Genomic DNA, 19,911 nt, shown 5'->3' on the forward strand with positions numbered 1-19,911 from the left:
CCGCCTCCCCTCTAGAACCCTCAGTTTGTTTCTCAGAGTCCATCGTCCCTCATGGTTCATCTCCCCCTCCGATCTCCCCCACTTCATTCTTCCCCTCCCCTGCAGGTTTAATTTAACTGATTGTAAGATACTACACTTACCGTTTTAGCTTCTTTAAACCTTTGTCCTTACTGACCATGCTCAGATTTTCTTTTTTAAATAGTAGATTATTGTCCATTCCTTTGTTTTGAACATTTGTTGCACAATATTGGGATGATAATATTTTGATAAAAGTTTTTGAAGATCATACTGCTGTTTCAAGGAAACAATTTTTGCTAGAGAATGTTTTCCTGGGAAAATTGATAGATAACATGTCAGAGAAATGCTCTCATATAACATTTTTTTATTAAAAAGAACTATTTATTTTTTTGTTTTTTTTTTAAGATTTATTTATTTGAGAGAGAGAGAATGAGAGACAGAGACCACGAGAGGGAAGAGGGCCAGAGGGAGAAGCAGACCCCCCGCTGAGCGGGGAGCCTGATGCGGGACTCGATTCCGGGACTCCAGGATCATGACCTGAGCTGAAGGCAGTCGCCCAACCAACTGAGCCACCCAGGCGCCCCTAAAAAGAACTATTTAAAACTTAGAGTCTCTGGGACTAGTACTTAGGTTATTGATTGAGGATTTTTCATTTTAGTGCCACACAGTAAAATGTCCTTTGATTTAATCAAGATTAACTCTAGCTTCCACCTGAATTATTTTGAATGTTAATTTTGAGATGCATTAACATTGGAGAAATTGCTCTGTACCAACTAAGGACTCAAGCTTCACCTTATGTGTGTGCAGTAGCTGCCAGACCTCAACATTCATGACATGAGAATTTAATTCTGAGAACTTTATGTACTACATCAGTTTCATTTCAGTTATTTTAAGTGCTTTCTTTATGTGTAGTCTTTTTGGAGCCTCATTTTAAAACATTTTTAGGCTTTTGTGGGGTTTTTTCTTTGAACAATTAATAGATATTTTGGGGGAAATGTGGGTCAGATTTTAAATATTTGTGTCTACTGGTTGTAAAAAAAAAGATATTCCAGGTCTTGGTTTTTGTTAAATAATTAGAACAGCTATTGGAGTTTACAGGTTCCTCTTTTCTGTAATATTCGGTATCTAGCCTGTTAAGCAGAGATAAGTATGTGCGCAATTTATATTTTTTCTTTCCATTTCTTCATAAATAGTCACATTGACTTTAGGTGAATAAAGTTTCCCAGCACACCAGTAAATACAAGTGTGGTATTCTCCACCCCCACTGCTTTGTGCTTTACTTTATTATATAACCACAAAAAACTAGGAGTAGAGTTATACAATGCAGATATTAAACCTACTGTCCCCTGAGTAAAGTCTTTGATAATGAGAGGTTCCTAAACCTCTTAATTATTTTATTTATTTATGGGAGGGAATGCTTCATTCATATATATATGAATCTTATATTGCATATACTGGTATTGTTTTGAATAATAGTTGTGTGGTATTAACATTTATGACTTGATTCATTTCTTCTGAAGATCCCGCTACTGTTTAACCATGGATTTGTTTACTCAGGCTGTTGGCAAAAGCACAGAATAGTATCAGATCTTGCTATATTAAATAAATGGAAATAGTGGATGTTAAAATTATTCTTAAGTGATTCATGGCTTTTGTTTTCATTCTGCATAATCTGCTTCATAGGGGAAGTTATTTTTGAAGCAGTATAAACTCTTGGTAATTTTTCTGTAGTTATTTGTGTCCGGTCTTCCGGAGGCAAAAGTGACCCATTTTGACTCTGATTTGGTAATCTACTTTGGCTTTAGTAGTTTTAAGCCGCCTCCTCACTACCCTTTCCCCTCATTTGGAGTTAGGGGCACAGTTCCAGTATTTAGTTTAAGGCTGGTAGAGTAGATACAGCATAATAGCTTCATTAGGTTTTTCACCAAAGTAGGTCTGAAGAAGTCAGATTTGTGATAGAATGAATAACAATAGGGGCGCCTCGGTGACTCAGTTGGTTAAGCAACTGCCTTCGGCTTGGGCTCCCTGCTCAGCGGGGAGCATGCTTCTCCCTCTGACTCTACCTCCTCTTGTGCTCTCTCTCTCACTCTCTCTCAAATAAATGAATAAAATCTTAAAAAAAAGAATGAATAATAAATTTATTTAGTGCCTTACTGTTTTGGGGATTATGTAGTTTCACATACATTGTTTCTCTATGTTGTTTTCATTTCACGTTGAAAAGTGATTTCAGAAATTTCAAAATAGGATAAAATGCTTGAGCCAGTGAGGGGATCAGCCTTAAGGATCAGAATTTGCCTCTATGTGGGAAGTCAGCAGGACCAGATGCCCTCTCTTTTCTAGCTCTGTAGGTAACTGGATCTGTTGATATATAGATGACACTTTTTGGCCAGTTTTGAAATTACTTTCTGTAGTAAAGGACACATACCATTAGCTCTGCAAATTCAGCTTGTAGTATACAGGGAATTCAGTTTGTGCCTAGCATACCTCAAATGATAAACTGCTATTGTAAATTTTATGCCAAGTGAGAGTTTTGAAAAAAAATTTTTAATTTTATTTGTCAGAGAGAGAGCACAAGCGGAGTGGGGGGAGGGTGGTGGAGGCAGAGTGAGTATCAGGCTTCCCACTAAGCAAGGAGATGGATGTGGGACTCAGTCACAGGGCCCTGGGATCATGACCTGAGCTGAAGGCAGCTGCTTAACCGACTGAGCCACGCAGGTGTCCCTAAAAAAATTTTGATTCCAGTATAGTTAACATACAGTTTTATACTAGTTTCAGACACACAGTACAGTCATTCAGCACATATATTTTTTTTAAAGATGAAAAAAATGGCATTGGCAATTGCATGAATTGATAGGATTTTATCATTTTACCTTTTAAAGATTAATTCATGGGGTGCCTGGGTGGCTCAGTGGGTTAAGTGTCTGCCTTCGGCTCAAGTCATAATCCCAGGGTCCTGGGACCCAGCCCTGCATCGGGCTCCCTGCTCAGCAGGAGCCTGCTTCTCCCTCTTTCTACGCCTCCCACTCGTGCGCTCTCTCTCAAATAAATAAAAATCTTAAAAAAACATAAAGATTAATTCATGTTTTCTTTTCTTTCTTTCTTTCTTTCTTTATTTATTTGACAGACAGAGACGGAGCGAGAGAGGGAACACAAGGAGGGCGAGTGGGAGAGGGGGAAGCAGGCTCCTCACTGAGCAGGAGCCCGATGCGGGGCTCGATCCCAGGACCCTGGGATCATGACCTGAGCCGAAGGCAGACGCTGAACGACTGAGCCACCCAGGCGCCCCTTAATTCATGTTTTCAAAAAGTAATACATAGACACAGTTAAGAGATAGTATCAAAGGTTTATTTTTTTAAGATTTTATTTATTTATTTGACACAGAGAGAGAGAGAGAGAGCACAGGCAGGGGGAAAGGCAGAGGGAGAAGCAGACTCCCCACTGAGCAGGGAGCCCAGTTCGAGGCTCGATCCCAGGACTTTGGGATCATGACCTGAGTTGAAGGCAGATGCTTAACCGACTGAGCTGTCCAGGCGCCCCAGTATCATAAGGTTTAAAACAGCAGCGATTTCCTACCCCTCCACCCTGTCTTACTGTCCATAGGCAACCATGCTAAGGTCTATTTAGTTTTTTTCTCTTTCATGCAGGTAAATACCTGTATACTTTATTTTTTAAGATTTTATTTATTTGTTTGAGAGAGAGCAAGAGGGAGCAAGAGAGGGAGCGTAAGTGGGAGGGTAGGGGCAGAGGGAGAGGGAGAAGCAGATTCCCTACTGGGCAGGGATCCCAATTCGGGGCTCCGTCCCAGGACCCTGAGATCATGACCTGAGCCAAAGGCAGACGCTTAACTGACTGAGTCACCCAGGAGCCCCAGTACCTGTATATTTCTAAGTAATACACTGTTATTTCTTAATTTATCGCTTTTAGGCTTTATCTCTTGACATCTTGCTGTGGTAAATGAGGACATTAATGTGTTTGTACTATTCTCCTTTCTGTCCCTTTTTCCATTTCTCAGTATAATTAGATTACAAGTTTTGGTTAACATGGAGATTACTTTTTCTTGAATTTTATTTTTCCTTGAGTTAATAATTGCCTTTTTATTTTTTAATTTTTTTTTAAAGATTTTATTGTTGAGTAATCTCTGTAGCCACCATGGGCTCAAACTCACAGCCTGGAGATCCAGAGTTGCGTGCTTTACTGACTGAGCCACTCAGGTGCCCCAGTAATTGCCTTTTTAAAAAAGTTTATCTTCTACATATTTGCTCCCAAATGTACTTACAAATCTGTCCTATGTCTATGAATATTATTTTTCAAGCACTTAAGCAGGTAATCTCTTAGTACTATTTTTTTCCCCTTGAAGACCTCCTTTCCAGAGTCTTCTTCCTCTCATTTGAACTAATTGTTCTCTAAGCCTATTGGACAGTTTTTATCCTATGATTCCCTTGATGTCCTCTTGTATTAGATCTCCCATTTCCTGGATCCCATGTCTTTCTCTTTCTTGGTTTATTAGCCTGTTTTGCTGGAGTATATCATCCAGCTCCCTTTTCATAGGAGGCAGATTTTTGACCCCATGCAAGTCTGACAATTTTATTCTAATTTTATACTTGATTGCTTGACCTACTATAGAATATTAGAAAAGATTTTTCTCTTAGAAATATGAAATTGTTCCTTTGTTTTTAGGCTTCCAAGTGTTGCTATTGAGAAACCTGATGCTTTTCTGATTACTGTGCCTTCATATCCTTCTATTCTTTTTCTTGGAAACTTTTAGGATGTTTTTCTTATCCTTAGTGTTCTGAAATTTCAGAGTGATGTGTGTTGGCATAGGTAGTTTTCTTCTATTGTGACGGGTACTCAAGGCGTACTTATCTTCCCATACTTACATCTCTTAATTTGTTCTTTTTTCTTTTTGGAACTCGTATTAATTGAATGTTGGGTGTCCTAGATAGAAACTGCAATTTTCTTATCTTTTTATTTCTTTGCCCTTTGGTTCCAGTTCCTGAGATTATTTCCTTGATTTTTTTTCTCTCCCTGCCTTCCATTGAATTTTGATATTTAATCATACTTTTAATTTTCAGGAGCTTTTTCTCATTTTTCTGATCATTGCTTCTTCATAAATCCTGTTGCTATTGTTTTGCAGTATCTTTTCCTATTACTCTGGGGTTTTAGAATTTGTTTGTTTCAGAGTTTTTCTGTGCTCCCTGCACTGTTTCTGTTTCCTGTGGATTCCTCTTTTTTTCTTTTCCTTTTTTTTTTTTTTTTTTAAGTAATCTCTACACCCAATGTGGGGCTTGAACTCAAGAGTCGCATGTTCTACCAACTGAGCCATCCAGGTGCCCCTTCCTCTTTTTCTTTTTAAAATGATTCTCTCCCAGTGCCTGGGTGGCTTAGTCGGTTAAGTGTCTGCCTTTGGCTCAGGTCATGATCCTGGAGTTCTGGTATCGAGTCCCACATTGTCCGTCTCCCTGCTCAGCAGGGAGCCTGCTTCTCCCTCTGCCCCTTACCCCGCTCATGCTCTCTCTCTCTTACTCTCTCAAATAAAATGATTCTCTCAGACTAGAGGTTTTTTCAAGGATTTGTTTTATCTTATGTGTCTTCTTATAAGAGTGAGGCACTAAAAAGCTGTCAGTGGGCTTCGCTGTGAAATGGGGGAACAAACCATCTTCTTCATTGGAGGTAACACTGAAGATGTCTGTATGATAACTTTTTTAGCTCTGTTCAGTTTTTCAGTCTTCCCTCTAGGGAGTGTACACCTGGCCACTGATGTTCTGACATCAGGGTATAGGAAGTTCCATGATTCATTTGTTCCTTATGGCCCTTGGATCCATTGTTTTCAGTCCTGTCCTTCCCCTTGCTGTCTGCTGTGCCCAGTGTCCCTGAGCCCAGGGCCACCTCCCACCTGCATTCTTCTCTGATGGCAGTTAGGTTGTAGCTTCCTTTGTACTACCAAGATTATTACTGCTCCTCTACCTTCTTCCTGGCTTCCAAAAACATGTTGAAGTCTCTTGTGTGCTTTGATTGCCTCACATGTTCTCTTTATCCTTGTGTGTATCTTTTTAATTCCTTTACTGTAATTTTCATGGATGTTAGGAGGGAGAGGAGATAAGAGAGAAGTTGGTTTGCCATGTTTTATTTGATGTCTTTTATTTTTTTGAGAGAGAGCATGCGCAGGGGTGGAGGGGGGAGTGGGGGGAGGGGCAGAGGGAGAGGGAGAGAGAGAATCCCAAGCAGGCTCCACGCCCAGCCCTGAGCCTGACTTGGGGCTTGATCCCACTAATTCCGAGATAGCTACACTGACTGAGCCACCCAGGCACCCTTTAGTGTCTATTTTTAAATGAAATATTTTAAATCATTTTTAGGGCAAGATGCTTTGTCCTATCAAAAATAGATCTTATTGGTTACATTCAAATAGTTAAATCATTAAAACTGAAATTTTGCATTACTCTAATTTGAGTAAAAGATCAAACTCAGATTTACCTTCTCTTATGGACAGAGCAAAATATTGTTGCTATTATCAGAGTCAGCAGAAAGAGTAGGTAAACCAAAGGGTTTGACTCTGTTTAGGAAGCCAAATCACAAGCCAGACTTTGGATATGTAAAAGAAATGCAGTTTTAAGGTCATTTGGACTACTATATGTAGTAGATATGTTGGATTTTTTTACTGGATTAGTTCATTATGCATCAATTTAGTGGAGTTAATGCTGGGTTCATAAAACTGGCTCTATGCTTTGATAATTTAACATTTTCCCTTGTGCTTTGGTAAAAAAAATGTTCTCAGTTGGCAATAAATAAAATTTTTTTAATCTCAAAAAATTTTTATTTTGATATAATTCCATACTTAAAGAAGCATTGCTAAGAATAGTACAAAGAACTTCCATCTACTCTCCCCCCTCCAAGTTTTTGTTTAAATTCCAGTTAGTTAACAGTCAGTGTAGTATTAGTTTGAGTTGTAGAACTTAGTAATTCAGCACTTTCATACAACAACCGGTACTCATCACAAGTGCACTCCTTAATCCCCATCACTTATTTAACCCATCCCCCCACCAACCTCCCCTCTGGTCACCATCAGTTTGTTCTCTATAGTTAAGAGTCTTTACTTAGATTCACCAATTGTTAACATTTTGCCCCACTTGTGTTATCATTTATGCACCCTCAGTTTATATATTTTCTTCCCAAGTAATTTGCAGATAAAATACTCCTTTGTCCATAAATACTTGTTTGTTTTTTTCCAAGAACAAGGAATTTCTTTTCAATAAATATAGGATATTGATCAAAATCAGACATTTAATACTGATAGAGTAGTATTATCTAATGCACATTCCATATTCACATTTCTCCAGTTGTCCCAATAATGTCCTTTATATACGTCCTTTACAGCAGTTTCCCCTTTGTGTTACACCTACCTACCTCCCCCAGATCTAATCCAGGATCATGCATTTCATTTTGTTGTCATAATGGTTTAGTCTTCTTTAATCTGAAACAGTTCCTTGGCTTTTATCTTTCAGATCGTGGTATTTTTAAATTTATTTTTTAAAATTTTTTAGAATTTGAGAGAGAGAGAACAGGCACACACATGAACTGGGGGAGGGGCAGAGGGAGAGGGAGGGAAGCAGACTCCCCACTGAGCCCTTCCGTGGACTCCATCCCAGGACCCTGAGATGATGACCTGAGCTGAAATCAAGAGTCCCACCCTCAACGGACTGAGCCACCCAGATACCCCCGAGATTGTGGTATTTTTTAAAGAATACAGTTCAGTTATTTTATAAAATGTACTTCATTTTGAGTTTTTCTGATGTTTCTTCATGATTTGATTCAGGTCATACATTTTTTTGGTAGGAATACTACAAAAGTAATGTGTCTTAGGGCATCATATCAAGAGGTATATGATGTTGGTTTGTCTCATTTTTAGTAATGTTAACTTTGATTATTAAGGTAATATTTGCAAGGTTATTCCACTGTAAAGTTACTATTTTTCCCTTTGCTATTAATAAATATCTTGTGGGAGGTACTTTGAGATTTTGTGTATATATCCTGTTCCTCACCAGGCTTTCACCCAGTAACTTAGCATCCATTGATGATTCTTGACTGAATCACTTATTACTAGGATGGTTGCAAGATGTTGAATTTTTTTTTAAGATTTTGAATTTTTAACTTGTATTTTTTCTAAATATATTAGTATTCTGTAAGGAAGAGCTTTCTTTCCCCTCCCTCTTACTTATTCATTTATTGTATCAGTATGGACTCATAAATTTTTATTTTATTCTGTGATATTGTTATTATTTTGAGGCCCAGATTATCGTAGATTTGGCTAGTGGGAGCAGCCTAAGCTGTAATTTTGACATGTCCATATTGTTCTTTGAGCTCTTTCAGACACAAGATACTCCAGGCTCATCTTGTACTCAGCCTACCCCAGCCTTGGAATCAGCCATTTTTCCAAGTGTCCCTTATTCCGTTTAGTGGGGAATAATGTTTGTAAATTAAGATCTCTCAGCAGATAAAAGCTAAGAAATATAAATGAATACACATCTCTATCTATGTGAATGTGTGTGTGTGAGTTCATATTAATACTTGTAATTCCAATTCAGCACCACAGGTCTGGTCTTGCCCCTTTTCATATTTGTAATGCTCTTCTCCAGCATTGAAAATCTGGTTCCCATTATCCTCAGCATATGTACTTGTTCGCTCTGTGCCATAATCAGAGAAAGTAATTCCAGAACTGCTAACCCATACCATTGTAAAGGAAACCCCTTTTGACTAGAGTTCAATACTTGTTTATGGTTCTTTTTATCTATGTGCTGACAGTATGTAAAGTACTATGTTCAAAAGTCATTTGGGTTACTTTCCCTCCATCTTTTAATACACTTATTTTATTTATTGACATATAGTTGGGTTCATTTGTGTTTGATTTCGATTTTGGATTTTTTCACCTCTTCCTTGCTGGTTTTTATTTTCCTTTTTGCGTGTATAAAATATTAGCATAGTTCCAAAAGCTAAAACTCTACTGAGAAGTGTTACTACCCAATCCTTTCACTCATTGCCACCCACTCTTGCAGACAGTTATTCTGATTTATTCTTCCTGTGTTTCTTTTTTGTAAAAAAAAAAAAAAAAAGCAGATACATGAGTATTTTCTTATCTTTCTCTCACAAAAGGTAGCAAACTAGCTATACACTTTTGGACTTTGCTTCTTTCATTTATCAGTATATCCTGTATGTTACTCTATGTTTGTAGAAATTTTCCTTATTTTTTTTTAACAGCTTCATAGTACTCCATTTGTGGATGTGTCACAGTGAATTTAACCATTCTCCTATGTTTTGCTCCTATATTTAGGTTGTTTTCAATATTTTACAGTTACAAGTAATGCTGCAACTAATAGTCCTGTACAAATGTATTTTTGTATTAAGAGTATCTACAGGGAAGATTGAAAGTTTTAACTTTTTAGTTGTGTGAGCAGTAATGTGTAAGTGATTTTATGATAATACTTCAACCTATTTGCCTGCCTGTTCCTGTCTTCCCATCTGCTGTGGTCTTACAAATGTACTTAAGGCTGTTGAAGGGAAATACTTTATTGTAATTATTTTTCTGCCTGGGAAACCTTGAAATCAGAGAGCTGAAGTGGCCTTGAAAGCATTTTTAGTCAGTACATAGTAGCTAATCAGATATGTTCTGGGTCCATTTTCATTATAAGCAGTTGATTGCTCCTTATACATACTAATCAATGCTGTTTTACCATCTAAGTACTCAGACTGAACTGTTTTCTGGGACTTCTCTCTTACTTTTAATTTAATTCATGTTAGGTTCCTTCATGTTATGCTGCTGCCTGGCTGTTCCCTGGGGTCACAGAATTACAGTAGGATAAGAGAGTTATACATAGGCTAGAAATGGGGATACAGGCATCTGTTTTCTCTGATAGGTCTTAGAGCATTAGTCAATATTACAAACTTGAAATCTTCAGAGGAATGGTATCTTGGATTCCCAGATAATACTGCTGGCTCTCTCAGGTGGTTGAGAACTTCCAGTCTGTTGTTCCAATAAGTGGGCATTGCCGCAGAAGGGAGACCTCCTCCTACATCGGTAGATAACCATGTAAAAGATTGGCTAGCACAGCTTCCCATCAGAGGGACCATGAATGAATTATACATGTGTTGAAATAGTGATTCCCCCAGCCTAAGGGTGGCTGTAGCCTCCAAGGGGATCCCACTTAATATGGTCCTGAGAAGCCTTTTGAATTTATGTGCATGTGCCATACAGATGTTACCATTTTCTGTGCATGCCCTGACATGGAAAAAGTTGGAAAAGTAAGCTAGAGCACAGTCTGAAAATTGGCCTCTAAGGGCCAAGGACATTGCTTCTTAAAGAGAATCTGGTAGTAAGGTGGATAAGGAGGAATTAAATTTTGACCTACAGGTTCAAAAAAATAAGCTGATCACCATTTTTAATCTGGTGTGATTTGAAATCATTCCTGTTTTCTTCTTTGCTAAAACAAGAATTAGAAATTTAAAAATATTTTTGTTTACCCAAAGAAAATGAAAACTCTAATTCAAAAAAGATATATACATCCCTATGTTTCTTGCAGTGTTATTTATAATAGCCAAGATAAGGAAGGAACTCAAGTGTTGATTGATAGATGAATGGATAAAGATATGGGAGAGGGGCGCCTTGGTGCCTCAGTCAGTTAAGCATCTGCCTTCAGCTCAGGTCATGATCTCAGGGTCCTGGGATTGAGCCCAGCATCAGGCTTCCTGCTCAGCAGGGAGTCTGCTTCTCTCTCTTTCTCCCCCCTGCCCCTCCCCACCGCTTGTTCTTTCTCTTTTCTCTCTCAAATAAATAAAATCTTTAAAAAAAGATGTGGGAGATATATATAATGTGTGTGTGTGTGTGTGTGTGTGTGTGTGTGTAATGGAATATTACTCAGCCATGAAAAAGAATGAGATCTTGGCATTTGCAACAACATGATGGACCTAGAGGGTATAATGCTAAGTGAAATAAGTCAGAGAAAGACAAATACCATATGATTTCACTCATATGGAATCTAAAAAACAAAGCAGAAACAGACCTATAAACAGAACAGACTGGTGGTTGCCAGAGGGGAGGGGTGGAGAGACAGGCAAAATGGGTCAAAAGGAGTGGAAGGTACAGGTTCTAGTTATGGAATGTTTAAGTCATGGGAATGAAAGGTACAGCATAGGGAATACACAGTGGTATTGTAATAGTGTTGTATGATGACAGATGGTAGCTACACTTGTGAGTATAGCATAAGGTATAGAGTTGTCAAATCACTGTTGTATACCTTAAAACTAATGTAATATTGTGTGTCAACTATAATTCAATAAAAATCAATAAATTAAAAAATATTTTTAAATGACTTGGCCTAGCAGTTTGTATCGGATATTAGAATACACAAAGTATATTTTGCTTGATTAGATTGGTGAACCAGGATTTAATCTCTGTTCTGAATACCTCTGAGTTCAGTATATTTCAGTATGATTTTGACACTTAACTTGCCTCTGTACTTAAATATTTTATCTGAGTAGTATCTTATTAAGTTGTGTAAACCTCTTTGCACATCTCTCAGAAGGAACATCTGAAATGCTTTCTAAATATATTTATTTTACATTAGATGTATAAAGTTTAATGATTCTGACATTAAGGTGATTGTAGTAGTTAAATTAATTTTGAAATAAGCTTATTAAAATTGAGGGCGCCTGGGTGGCTCAGTTGTTAAGCATCTACCTTCAGCTTGGGTCATGATCCCAGGGTCCTGGGATCGAGCCCTACATTGGGCTCTCTGCTCAGCGGGAAGCCTGCTTCTTCCTCTCCCACTCCCCCTGCTTGTGTTCCCTCTCTCCTCTCTCTCTCTCTCTCTCTCTCTCTGTCAAAATAAATAAATAAATAAATAAAATTGAGTATTTTATCTGATTCATTTGACGTTTTGAATATAATTTTAGGTCAAATATAGGAGGAGCTTCTGAGAGATTTTTGCTGTTTTTTTTAATGTGACATGTATATGAGATTTTTTATGAAAAGGAATTGTCAGCTGCAGTTCCTTTTAGTGAGTGTAAACTCAGAAAAAATTCTGAGAATTAGTAGTCATGGTATATATGGACAATACGTTAACTGTTATATATAATCGCAGCCACCAGAATTAACCCCTGCCAGCCATTTTATTCTTTTTAATATATTTTTAATGAAAAGGAACTGACAGTCCTTGGTGCTTTCTGTTTGTTAGGCCCTTTGCTGTGCACGTTATATCTTTTATCTCATGAAATCCTTACCACAGCCATGTGAGGTAGAGGTGGTATTTGTCCTGTGTTACAGATGAGGAAGCTGGCTCTGGAACCAGCTTCTTTAGGTCATAGAATAAAAGAACTGGTAAAGCTAGAAGGTAAATGTAAAACTGTTGGTCCAGAAGCCTGCCATGCTTGCTTCACTATATCACATGACCTCTAACATGTTTATTTTGAGTCTGTAGAGTAACAGTTACATTCATATGAGGATAACCTAGTCATTTGGTACATTTTTATATTAAAGAAGGAAGATTTCTTTTGGCAAGAGTCAAGGGCAGGTGATTAAGGTCTCTACTTAGTTCAACCGAGATGATGTGGAATAGAGTTCTGGTCATTGTGCCCTTCCCTTCCCTCCTCTTTCTGGGCTGGCTGTGTAACAATTTTATGAGAACTTTAAGAGAAAAGTGTGAGCACTTCCTCAGAAATCTTCGGATTCTGGTTAGCATGTGGGCTTTTGATTCTAGCTACAAAGGCCTGGGATCAGACATTGCTGAGTGAGATAGGGATCAAGTCAGGCTGGCTCAGGAATATGTCAGAACTCAGAGCAAAGACAGAATTGGAAACAGAAATGAAGTAGGATGTTTTCAATTCATAACTTTTCAGTTTTTCAAATCGAACCTTCAGTAAAATCTGAGGTTTGTCAGAATGCTTATTAAAGAACATAATCCAGAGAGGCCAAAGAAATGAAGGATAGGCTTTGTACCTTTAAAGGAGAGAAAAGGAATTCTTGCAGGTGCCAATGACACTTTCTTAAGGATCTTTATTCAGAATTTGGGGTTGCTATGGGAATAGTGTTTCTGAGATTTTGAAGGTTGTTTTTATAATATAGGGCAACATTAGGAGTGCTTAAGAAGGAATTAGGTTGCCTTATGGTTGTAACAGTACATCTGAATTTGAGTTATTAAAAGATTGGGAGGATATAGAAAGAGCCAGTCCCAAAGATGATGGCCGCTTAGTTGATAGACCACCATGTCTTTACTCTCTTACTACCTCTGTTGCAGAGGGGATCGTCTAGCCCTTGTATAGTTTTGATTCTTAAGGGTAGAACCTCTTGGAGGTTCCCATCCTCACTTCTGTTAAACAACAGTGTCAGTCATTTCAGTGAGTTTGGCAGGTGTGAATGAAGGATGTTAGATCACTGATACTCCTCTTTGTAGAAGTGGTCTTCTGATTATCTACTGCTGCATAATAAACTATCCTACATCTTAGTAGCTTAAAACAACCATTTCATTTTGCTTATGATTTTGTGGATCAGAATTCAGGAGAAACTTGGCTGGTGTTGCATCTGCTGGAGTACCTGGGGCTGGAACATCTTCTTCCAAGATGCCTTTTTTTTTTTTAAATAAAGATTTTATTCATTCATTCATTCATTCATTCATTCATGAGAGACAGAGAGAGAGGCAGAGGGAGAAGTAGGCTCCCAAGGAGCAGGGAGACTGATGCGGGACTCGATCCCAGGACTCTGGGATCACGACCTGAGCCGAAGGCAGACGCTTAACCATCTGAGCCACCCAGGTGCCCCCAAGATGCCTTCTTAAGTCACATCTCTGCTGCTTCTGTGCTCCAGTCTCTTTCCCTTTCCCAACCCCCCATGCCATGGTGTCATATTCTCCAAGGTCTCCCCATGTGGTTTGGGTTTCTCACAGTATGTTGGGTGATCAGACTGCTTAGATGGTGGCTGGCTTTTCCAAGAGTAAGCATTCCAAATAATAGCAAGAGGAAGCTGTCAATTTCTTAAGGCCTAGACCTGCAAATGGATATGGAGTCACTTGTCATATTCAGTTGGTCAGGGCAGTTAGAGAGCCTGCCAAATTCAAAGAATGAGGATACAGATCTACTTCTCAGTGGGAGTAGTGTCAAACACTTTGTGGCTATCTTTAATCTGTTACAGGGCTGTTAAACAGAAAGGAGAGAATGATTATGAGAAATACTGAACTGTGACTTTACCAGAAAACAATTTACTTATTTAATGATTCAGGAGAGATTAAGATTAAGCCTTGAATAAGGATGGGAGTGAGGCAGGAGAGAGCTGCCAGGAGGAAGAAGGTGGAAAGGTTCTCATGGGCAAAGTGGAAAGATGACCAAGATAAGCTTTGCTTCGTAATTGCCTTCTCTGCCTTGTCCCTGAACTTTTGGTTCTGTGATCTTGGCCTTGAGTCCCAACCTGCCACTTTTGTCCGCTTTGCATTTGGTACTCATGCTTGGTCTCCTCCTTTTCCAGTATTTGGACCTCTGCTTAGTCTCCCAAACTCTGCATTAGCTCACTGCTTTGGCCCTGAGCACCTCCTGTTGCTTTTTAAGAGAACTCTATTTCTCTGTTCCCTGGGAACCCAATGCCCATTCCTAGAATGGGCAGCACTGGAGGATGGGGGGTGGGGTGGCAACAGACAATGAGTTTGGCTGCATTCAGACTGCTCTGGCACCTTTGGCAGTTGCTTAGGATAGCTGGATCTCTTCTTTTCTGGACTATATTATACTATATTATAGCCCAGTTCCTGCTCTCTTTATGTGACTTTACCAACTCCTTCCCCCGGTAATTTCAGAGGATTCAAGTTGAAGATAGGAGAGACTTCAGAACTTTTAGCATGGAATAGGCTTGTGAGCATATGGTTCAAATAATATTTATGGTATAAAGAAGATTATATGCCTTGCTCTTAAATATCTAAAAATGTATCAGTTGGTGGGTTAGTCCTAGAATATAGTTCTACTTATATTTACTGGAATACTCACAGAATTTTTATGATAGTCCTGCCCTATTCTCTAGTTTTAAGAGGACTAACACTTTTGCTATTGATACTTGTGGAGTGTGTGTGTGTGTGTGTGTGTATGTGTTTTGAATAACAGCTGCAAAAATTTTGTTTTCACTGATTATATTTTTACAAACCCATAGAGTTATAATCTTGGATTTTGGTTTCACTTACCACTCATGGTTAATAATTTAGAATAAGTCTCTTTCATTAGGACAACTTTATAATACCAGTATCTTTAAACTTGAGCCATTTAAAATTTTTATTATAAAAGAAGTAACATTTTCTGACAAAATCACTGTCGTGGAAAGTAGATCCATGTGGCTCCAATCCCTCATCCCATTCCTTTTACATAACCATTAACAGTTACCACATATCGTTCCAGACTTTAAAAATTTTATATAGAGGCATATAATATACACACAGAAACACGTAGTATAAAATCTTTTTAAAACAAAAATGACAACCTTCTGGACTTAATGCTTTACGGCAGTCCATGCCTTCAAACAGAGTTTGATTTCTAGTTGTGTCACTAACTTAGCAAGTTACATAACTTGTCTCTGCCTCAGTTTCCTTATCTGTAAAACAGGCCAAAGAATAGTATATTCTTTATTGGATTTTAGAGGATTAAATGAGTAATATTCATAAAGTGGTTGCCATAGTGCCTGGCACATAATATGTCTTAGATGAATATTAACTAGATAAAAGTGAACTTGCTTTTTAAAAAAAACCTATATTATGGATGTTTTCTTATGGCTTGGTAATATTTTTAGAGTGTTGCACTTTAAAAATTTTGTGTGTGTTGGGGGAGTGGTGTTCTGAGTTTTACTGTCATAGCAGCATGTTTTTCTGTAACAGTTTTGTTCAATGATTCCACACTTTCCACTTCTGCAGCTGCAGTGAATTACTGTTTCTGATGGGCAATGTGGTGGGAATGTGTTTGCCTCTCAAGTGGTTGGAGGCAGGAAAAAAAGCTGAAAACCATTGGTTTAGAAAATTATACTACATTAGCAATTGATCCTTGTGTTAAACCTTTAAGTTAGGTGGAGAGTGGAGTTGGAAGACTTTTATCTATAGGGAAGGATGACATTGTTGTTTCATTTATTTTTTCCCTTATGTTCTTTGACTAATCTTATGATTAGAGGGGATATGCTTATTCCCTAGTCTTCATTTTACAATGAAGAAATAGACCCAGAATAGTAGTGATATTCTCAGTTCTATAGCTAGTAATGGTAGAGCCAGACTAGAATTTTGGTCATCAGATCCTCACCTTTCTGAATTCTTAAGAAGATAAAGAGCCTCGCTACCAGTTGAAGCAACTATTGAATAATGGATGCACTATAAGTGGCTTGCATGTCAGTGCTGTGTGCTTGAACTGTTTTGTGTGTAGAGACACTAAGTTGTGTCATAAGCGCTGGTGTTTGATGTTTTATAAAAGACAAAAATTTATAATTCCAAGAGAGGGGTGCCTGGGTGGCTCAGTCGGTTGAGCATCCGACTCCTGGTTTTGGCTTAGGTCATGATCTCAGGGTCATGAGATCAAACCCCTCATGGGACTCTGTGTTCAGCACGGCATCTGCTTGAGATTCTCTCTCTCCCTCTGCCCCTCCCCCTGCCTCCACACATTCTCTCTCTCTCCCTCTCAAAAATAAATTAATTAAAAAAAAAAGAATTCCAAGAGTGTTGTTGGTAGGCTTTAAATATCAAATTTACTCTACATTGTTATGTTCTATGTAATGAAAACTAAGGGTATTGAAGACCAGTGGTTATGTGGGAAGTATAAATGCTATTTTGTCTTATGAACTCCTTGTCTTCTGAACGCAACCCGAAAACATCTGTGTGTAAATAGGCCCCTTTAAGCACAAATTCCCTAGTTTTTATCTCTTGATAAAGGAGCATACCACTTAGGTCTGTAGATCATTTGGAAGCTTTCCCTCTACCTCTGTGCCCTATCAATTCTAACTTCCTGGTTTCCAGGAGAGTTAAAGCTTTGGGGACTTTAGGAAGAAGGCATGGCATGAGCATGATTTAGAGGCTGGTGCTCTTCCACCTCTCTCCCTTGCCTAGCATTATGTGTTACGGCGTCTACTTTCTGGAAAGTGACTCTAGTTCGGGAAAGGATCAAGACTCTCCTCTTCCTCCAAAGAGGCCCTGTGGCCAAATTGCAGAGCTTGTGGCTGAGGTGAGAACAGGACCAGAAGAAGGTTCTGAGACCATAGCTGAAGGAGGAAAGTAGAAGGAGCCTACTTAGTACCAACGTCTGGGTTGAGATGCCTGAGCTTAGAAAAGGGGCACTGAGTTTGTGTTTGGAAGAAAACCAGCAAATGGGAGAGATTGCTGGAAGAAAGAATAACTTTGACAACATATTCTGAGTAAAAGGCAGAAGTCCATTTATGAGATCCAATGATCCTGTTGTGGCCAAGTGTAACAGTGTGAGAAATACACTGCCCAGCTTTCTTGCTGTGACGTCACCTTGAAGTGTAATTAGGTGTACTAAAAAGAGCCCTAATGAGTTCTTAGACTTCCCTTTTTTTTTTTTAAAGATTGTATTTATTTAACAGGGAGAGAGGGAACACAAGCAGGGGGAGTGTGAGACGGAGAAGCAGGCTTCCCACTGAGCAGGGAGCCCGATGTGGGGCTCGATCCCAGGACCCTAGGATCATGACCTGAGCCAAAGGCAGACGCTTAACTGAGCCACCCAGGCGCCCCTGGACTTATCTTTTTGAACTTCTCTAGGTTTCTATCTTCGTAACTCTTTCTGTCAAGTTCTAAATTTTAAAATTTAAAAAATAAAAACTACTTCAGCTTAATATTTTTGTGTTTCACTGGATAGCTTAAAAACATTTTTATTGACTATGTGTGTTTTTGTTTTAAATATATATACACGGGTAACCCTTAACACAGGTTTGAACTATGTGGGCCTACTTATATGTGGATTTTTTTCAGTTAACATAGTGCAGTACTGTAAATGTATTTTCCTTAAGATTTTCTTAATACATTCTTTTCTCTAGCTTACTGTATTGTAAGAATGAGGTATATAATACATATAACATATAAAATATGTATTAATGGACTGTTTATGTTATCAGTAAGGCTTCTGGTCAAAAACAGGCTATTAATAAAGTTTTTTGGCTATTAGTAAAGTCAGAAGTTATATGTGGATTTTTAACTCTGCGGGGGTTGGGACTCCTAGCCCCTGCATTGTTCCAGGGTCAACTGCACATTATTTCAGTTACGTTACGGTTCACTTAGAGTTTTATAGAAGAGCCTGGAAACCTCTAATACTGTTTCCATGGGAAATATGTTCATCCTACAGATAAACTTTTGAAACTCATCTGCCTATAAATTGAGACTACCTTTTATAAGAGAGTGCCCCTTAGGTGATAAAATAAACAATTTTAAGATTATTTGTAGTGTTCTCTTTTTCATGTTATGTCCTGTGCTATTCTTAACAATAATTGAGAATTAGTTTAATTTAAAGCCAATATTTTTCATCCTATTTTATAATTGTTTTGGGTACATGAAAGGTTCTAATTTGGATAAGGTCTGTATAAACAGTGAACATCCCCCGATGCAGTACAGTAAATGGCTTCAGAATGCCCCATCATACCCTGTTCTCTGTAGCTTTTTAGCTTTCAGATGTCTCTCAGGTGTTAAAGTATTAAGCCCTCAGAAGGTACTATCATTTAAATAGTCAAGACCAACTGTCCTATCACATATTTTTAACTTTCTTATTATAAATATTCATGATAGAAGAAGTCCGGTTTCTTAACTCAGAAAGGGAACTCTTGAGATTTACTAAAAGGCACAGTCACTTATTTGCAATGTTTTTAAAAGTCAGTACTTTTTCCTTTTACTCTCTCTCCTCATCCCTGTCTAAAGTACCTGTTTATTTATTTTATGAGGTACAGTTCACATAACTCAAAATTAACCATTTTAAAATGGACAATTCTGTGGCATTTAGTACATCGGTAACCACCACCTCTATCTAGTTGTAAGACACTTTCATCATCCCAAAATAAACCCTGTACCTATCAAGCAGTTATTCCCCAATTTTTTCTCCCCTCAGCCTCAGGGTGCCATTTTAAAATTTGAAATTGAGAAATTAAAAAATTAATAAAACTTTTTGAGGTAATTGAGATATTATAAGACTAGATATAGAGTACACTGTTCTAAATTCAATAACATGCAGAAATGCATTTAATATACTGACAGTGGAGGGACGCCTGAGTGGCTCAGTCGATTAAAGCATCTGCCTTCGGCTCGGGTCACGATCTTGGGATCCAGGGATTAAGTCCTGCATCTAGCTGCATTGGGCTTTCTCTGCTCAGTGAGGAATCTGCTTCTCCCTCTCTGTCCCCCACTAGTGCTTGCTCTCTCTCTTTCTCTCTCAAATAAATACAGTCTTTTAAAAAATAATATATTGACAGTGGAGAAGTTAGATCATGAAATTGTATGTGCTGTGTGTATATTTCCAACTATAAGGGGGAACAAAGGAACGCTTGGTAGAAAACACATGAAAGTAACAGTGATTTTGCTCTAGATTTTCTTTTTCTCATTTAAAGGAGGAAAAAATCTTCCATAATTAAAATGAAAACAAACTCTAGATGTCAAAAACTTGGGCCTAAACTTACTATTGTAACATAATTATTTATTTCAGGTTAATATTAAACTTCAACAGCTTTCTTTCCCAGATTGAGTTATGGTGTTTCTTAGTATTTACTAAGAGAAAAAGAGATTTGCTGGAGGAACAAAACAGTACTATTCTTAGTTTTTCAGTCCTCCAAATTATATCTCAAACCATGAATACCTATTTCAAGTAAGCTGTGTTCTAATTTATTTTTCTTTAAAAAATATACTTTATAGA

The 19,911-nt window shown here is 38.1% G+C and overlaps 1 protein-coding gene across 8 annotated transcripts in view; it reads left to right on the top strand.

Moving 5' to 3' along the window:
• The window catches only part of USP3 (ubiquitin specific peptidase 3), a 105,107-nt gene that overhangs the window by 8,584 nt on the left and 76,612 nt on the right, over window positions 1-19,911 (top strand). The gene's annotated exons all lie outside the window — the stretch shown is intronic.

This window comes from Zalophus californianus, chromosome 6 (genome assembly GCF_009762305.2).
Source record: "Zalophus californianus isolate mZalCal1 chromosome 6, mZalCal1.pri.v2, whole genome shotgun sequence".
NCBI classification, from domain to species: domain Eukaryota; kingdom Metazoa; phylum Chordata; class Mammalia; order Carnivora; family Otariidae; genus Zalophus; species Zalophus californianus.